Consider the following 6,516-nt stretch of genomic DNA (forward strand, 5'->3'; position numbering starts at 1 on the left):
TAACCCTTTGAGTGCCAAGTGAGTTTGTCAAAACAGGTGTGAAATTTGCCAAGCAAACATTTTTATCCATCACAATGGCCCGTATTTGTTTTTCTTATATAGGAAATATAATCTTTGGTTTACAAAACATTGTTTAATTTGAATTTATATAACAACTGTGAGCTACGCTGGAATTTTCAGTGGATGTTTTGCACAGCTCTCACAGAGATGTTGGCACTTAAAGGGTTAAAGGGATTACCAAATGTTAGACTCAAGGCTGGTATTTGGGCATGGCAAATGTCTGGGAACCCCACCCCACCTTCCTCCCACCCAATGGCAGAAAAGACTTTTCCCTTGCGGATGTAATGTTTTCTGTCTTTGAATTTTGACAGCCTTGGCAATGTGTAATCCTTTTTATACAATGTCAATGTGTTGCCTGTATCTGTCCGTTTAAATTTTGTCCTCTGTATTTACAAAGATCGGATATTTCAGATGGGATGTTGCTAGGGGCAACCAATAAAATTCTGTCTCTTGTCTTGTAGAAGGTGCTAAACTGATATACTGTAGCATCACCTTCGTAACTGCTCAATCTTCACAACTACATGATCAATTTTGATTATTCGGGCCACCAAAATAAATACAATTGTTTTGGTCGGGTCTTACACCATCTTGTGCACATTTTGCGCCTCCATTGTATTCACAAGGACCGATACCTCCATGAGGATGTTGCAGAGCTGTACCGCAAATACGTAGTACGGATCTGGCACATGCACAAAGTACCGAACATCATTACTTTCCGCTGCACACCGCAGGTGCATCGACCTTTGAATGTAATGGTAAGTATGAGTAAGTATGAATGGTAAGTAATAACTTACCATTTCTGGGACGAAAACCATGTCACGCCATTCTCTATCCCAAAATGTGAACTCCTAAATACTGATGTCATTTCTGTGACCTAAGCCCAAAAGCTTCGATTTGTGCTTTCATATGTCACTAATTAGTTATCACTAGAGACAGGATTATATGCAACAAAAAAAGCTTGAAATATGCATGCAAATATGCATGAAAAATACTTATAATATGCATGAAAAGTGTTAAAATATGCTACATTAAATAATAAAAAAAGTAATTTTTAACTTATTTATTTAAAGATCAGCATACAATTAGTTGCAAATAAACCTCAAAAATAGGCCCACAGCATCTGCAGATGTCAGGATGCTGGCTGCTACAGCAGACTGCAGCGTCCAAAGCTCTTCTTGCATCAACTGCACGGACCCTCAACTCCAGCGCCAATGGATCAAATGTCAGCATAGCATGTGAGGGCGGCGCAGTGGAAGGCTTCCTCCCTGCGCCACATACTGTGACACCGCATTTTCTCCACGCCGCGTGATGTCACAACCCTTCTGCCCGCCTCCTCTGCTGCAGAAGTCTGTCTCTTGGTGTAAAGTCCCAGGCCAGGGGCAGGCAAAGGTTCAGGAGCTTCGTAATGGCATCCGCCCCCACTGACTTTTATCAAGATGGATTGGCAGCTTAGAGCAGTGTCAGACATAGCGTACATCCAAGGTTCGCAACACTGTGCATTGCCCCAGCCTGCACACTCTACCACTACCTGGCCAGCAGCAGCAGGGCAAAGCAGTGCTGTGACTCGCGGGTGAGAAGAGGGCGGGGCATAAAAAAATGCAATAATACTCGATTTTAGATAAAATATGCAATAACCAGTGAGAATGGGCAAAATATGCAAATGCATATGCAAACATGCGAATGCATATAATCCTGTCTCTAGTTATCACAAACCTATTGTAATAAACAGCCCTATAACCCAGTGGTCGGGGAACCGGGGTAAATTACCCCAAATGGGGCAAAAATTAAATTCCTGTGGGTAATGGACGGTCTGCGATGCCTAGACACAGCTGGGCATGCATATGAATCTATGGTATATGTATGCCCAGCTGTGTCTCAGCAGCGCGACCGTCCATTATCCCCAGGAAGCTCCCGGCTTGGTGGCCCCAGAGTGCACAGCACCGGCCGGGTCTCAGATACACCCACATAAACAGCAGCAACTTCGGTGCCATTTCATAATCAGTGGAAGTCTATGTATATATATATGTATAAATATAGTTTGTACATACATATATATATATATATATATATATATGTGTATGTACAAACTATATTTATTTTGCTGTGATAAAAATTCATAAATAATTAATATGTATGATGATTTACTTCCTTTCAAATCACGGGGGTAATTTTTTTTACCACTGTTGTAAAGTAAGAAATCTATCAGCTCCGTGTGCTTATTCCTGGTGTCTGTATACAATCCCGGTTCTCAGTCTCAGAGCTGATTATTTTCCTAGAAGGCCTGATCGTTGTCTCAACTATCCTAACAATCGGCTAATTTACTGCATTGTTCTTGCGGATCCCGGTTCTGCTGGAAGGGAAGGCAGCGACGGACGGCTATGTGTCAAGAACAAACTCATTATTAAATCAGTCTATCACATTTACACGACTTGAAATCTCTCTACAGCCTCGTTTTTAAGCTGTTCATTGATTTTAAAATTCTGTTTATGACCTTTAAGGTTTTGCATGGCCCTTATTTGTTTAATGCAGCTAAGCCCTGTGCTTTGTATGCTCTTGAGGTCTACAGTTAAGTTCCATGGGTATTTTTTATGTTCAATCGAAGACGCATTACATTCTCTACTCGCCTTTGAAGTACTTCTACAATCAGGAGGAGAATGCTAGGGTCAGGTGGGACTTCTTAAGAAAATAAACAAGACAAAAATCCCCATCTGTTTGTTTCGCTAATTAAGGTCCTATTTATAGATGCTGCTGTTGCAGCTCAGGTAAACTTAGTTGGAATTTACATCTAGATCACAAGCATAGAATGCTTATTTTCAGTTTGTGAAGTCTCTGGTGGATGGTGGCTCAAGATGGTGGAGCCTAGATTTGTGTATATAAAACATAAAGTGCAAAAACACAAACATTAAGTATAATGTCCTTAGAGTGTCATAAAGATTGTATGAGATAACGACAAGGTGAAGTGAAGATGATGGATGTATCCAACTGATGTATGTATCCAACTCACGGTAAGTTAAGACAATTTCAAACATATAACGGTTTTGTTCATCGATATGTAGTGCTCTATCAGTGGATCAGAAATTCCCTGCAGTGTTTGAGTGATGCGCCAAGATATGTGAAAAAGAATTAATAAAGAACCAATGTTATTATGACAAAGTTGACGTGATGTGTGTTTAATTGTTTATCCATACATACATCAAGGTTTCTTTTTATCCAAAATAATATTAAAAAGGCCGAACAGTTGGTGTACCCCAACTCACACAAAGAATGGGTGTATATTCATATAAGGGTTTCTTTGTGGTCAGTGTGATTCTTTCAGGGTCCCTGGATATTTTATGGATACTCAGTTGCCAAATGTAGTACAGTAGATCATATATCAAGGTATCCAAATTTCAAAATAGCTGAATAGTGGGCATACCACAACTCACACAAAGCAGGTGGTGTATGTTCATATAATGGTTTCTTTGTAGTCAGTCTATTCTTCTCAACACTCTTGGATATCCAGCAGAAACGGCTCAGCAAAAAAGTGTAAAGAAGAAAAACAGAAAGGCCTCCAACGTGTAGTAACGTAAAGTATAAGATTTTAATGATTACCAAACCATAAGGGAAACATCATTTGTGGGTACCGTACTTATGTAAGGATGTAAAAGACAATGTCTATCAAGGTTTCTTTTTTTTTGCAAACAAGGGTTGAGAGCTGGGGACCAAATGGCATACCTTGCTCACCACAAACATAATGATAAAACACATGTAGCAATTTCTTTCATGGCTCAGTAACCCAGATATATCTCCATTAGAAAAGGTGTTGCTAATTAAATAGTAGGCATACCCCACTCTCTGTATTGTGTAGAGGTTCTCCACATATACGGGTTTCTTTAAATGACCCATTGTAGCTGAAGAAGGCCTTTTCACTTCTTATATGCAAAACACTTTTTAGCTTCCAGATAAAATCCAAATTTATGTTCATTATCCAATAAAAACAGACTAAAAGTCCCTTTTAACAATCTAACATTTGTAACAGACATTCATAGACTTCGAGTAGGTAATAAATTTAGTTAAAAAATATTAACAAAAATCAAGGTAACATTTTTTATAAAAATTGTATAAAAAAAGTAATAAAAATCCAAGTACATACATATAAATGTCCGGTAGATAAGTGGCACCTTTTTAGAAACTTTTACTACCCTAGTTTTGGATGCTATAACATCCATTAATATCAACCTTACCACAAAAGAAAAAATACAGCAATAAAAACTCTTAAAACAAATAAAAACATTGTAGCCAAATCAGCTGATATAGGGGAGGGGTCGTCATCTTGGATGCCAACAAATATGAAGCGAAAGTAAAGCACCAACTTAATGACCTTCATCAAATTGAGATGTGATCCCCACCTCTCACACTTTTTTAAAATTACAAACTTTAATGAACTCAGCTGTTAATAATAAAATTATCAGGGAAGGAGAAGGCAAATTCTTACTGAATTATAAACCAACCACCTCCCTCCCCCCCATATGTATATTTTGCCGAAGGTGTACAAAAGCCTTATCGATCCCTCAGGAAGACCTCTTATTTTGGGGTGCTCAACTCTATATCAGCCAACCTCTCCCTGTTTCTAGATTATTATTTACAACCCTTAAGGGGCGTACATATGGGGCATTTCTTCCCTCTCTGAATCTCTCTGTGTATACATAGCAGGTGATGGCGATGCATGGCCCCGCAGCATTTCTATCGCCTGACAAATAGACAGTGCAGGCAAGAATATTCATGCTACACTGTTTATTTGGCCACGGCTCACGGGGCTGGCAGTATGTAGTTAGTTTTCTCTCTGAAGGCTTAACTACATCTTGATACACACGGGGTTCAGCTGAAATCCCTGGGTGTACACAGCTTTAGTATCACTCCCCTCTTAAAGATACAGGAGACATCCTTAACCTAAAAGATAACATGGATGGAGAATTAGCTGATGGTGATGTAAATTCCCCATACATTATTATTGATCATATTGATCGGATAGAGCGTTCTAGATATTTTCTAGAAAAAAACTGAGAAGTCTACAGAACTTTATTATTGAAAGTATTACATTTATTTTACCAAACAACTTTTTTGTATTCAACAATGACTTTTACCTTAAAAAACAGGGACTGCAATGGGCACCAGATTTGCTCTGAGCTACACCAACCTATTTATTGGGGCATGGGAACTTAAAACCTAACACCTTAACACCAGCTAACAACTCGTTTGGAGCAAATCTGGTGTCACATATATGATATATCGACGATATTTTTATTGTTTGGGATGGAGATAAAAAAAAGTTTGTACTTAAAGAGGATGAACAGCCACTTATCTACTGGACATCTATATGTATATACTTTTATTTTTATTTATTTTTTAGTAATTTTTTTACCTTGATTTTTTGTACTTTTATTGCATACTTAATTACCTGCTTAAAGACTGGGAATATCTGTTACATATGTTTGATTGTTGAAAAGTACTTTTAGTCTAATTTTATTGGATTATCAAAATAAGTTTGTATTTTATCTGGAAGCTAAAATGTGTTTGCATATAAGAAGTGAAAAGGCCTTCTTCAGCTACATTTGGTCATAGGACATCCATACGGATCATGTAAGAATATCCCTAATACGGGAAGTTTGTATGAACTGTGTCATTTAGTAAATTTGTTATGTGCCTCCTGAATTGTCTTTCCCAAACTTACTTTTTCAGCATATGTACCTGATTTTCTACAGGAAAAGACATTAATATTGGTGCCTGGGTTATTGCAAAAGAGAAAAGTAGTATATGCGCCTGGATTGCATCAGGAGTGAGCAGCTGTATATGTGCCCAGCAGTGACGTGCGGTGAGGTTAGTGGTTGGTGAGGCGCTGGCTTGGTGGAGCCAGTGCCGATGGGCTCTGTGGGGAGCGTTGGGACCGGGTTGCTTCTGTGCTAACAGGTAGGTGCGGGAGCTGCCGCCTGCATAAGCAGCAGAGACTGGCAGAGCAGCTCCTTCCTGTCAATGCAGAAGCAACCCGGACCAGCGCTCGCCACAGACCCAGTCGTCGCTGGCTCCACCAAGCCACCAAGGGGTCTGCCCACATACCTTTCACTTAAAAAAAAACATGAGGCCAAATGTACCAGCCTCTGAGTTCAGTGGCTGTGCAGGATGCCGGCTGAACTCTGAGTTTTGTCTTGTAGATGTCTGCCTTAAAAGAACCTCTGAGTTCAGCTGGCATCCCACATAGCCACTGTACTCAGAGTGTATGTACTAGTACATACTTTATTCATTTAAAAACACACAGTATTTTACACAAACACACACATACACATCTCTGTCACTTTACACAACACACACACCTCTGTCACTTTACACAAACACACCTGTGTCACTTAAAAAACACAGCCCCAACCCTCCACAAACACCATACACACAGCATCATTTAGCACAGGCACTGATTACCTGCAG

This window comes from Crinia signifera, chromosome 1 (assembly GCF_055691185.1).
Source record: "Crinia signifera chromosome 1, ASM5569118v1, whole genome shotgun sequence".
In the NCBI taxonomy this organism is placed as follows: domain Eukaryota; kingdom Metazoa; phylum Chordata; class Amphibia; order Anura; family Myobatrachidae; genus Crinia; species Crinia signifera.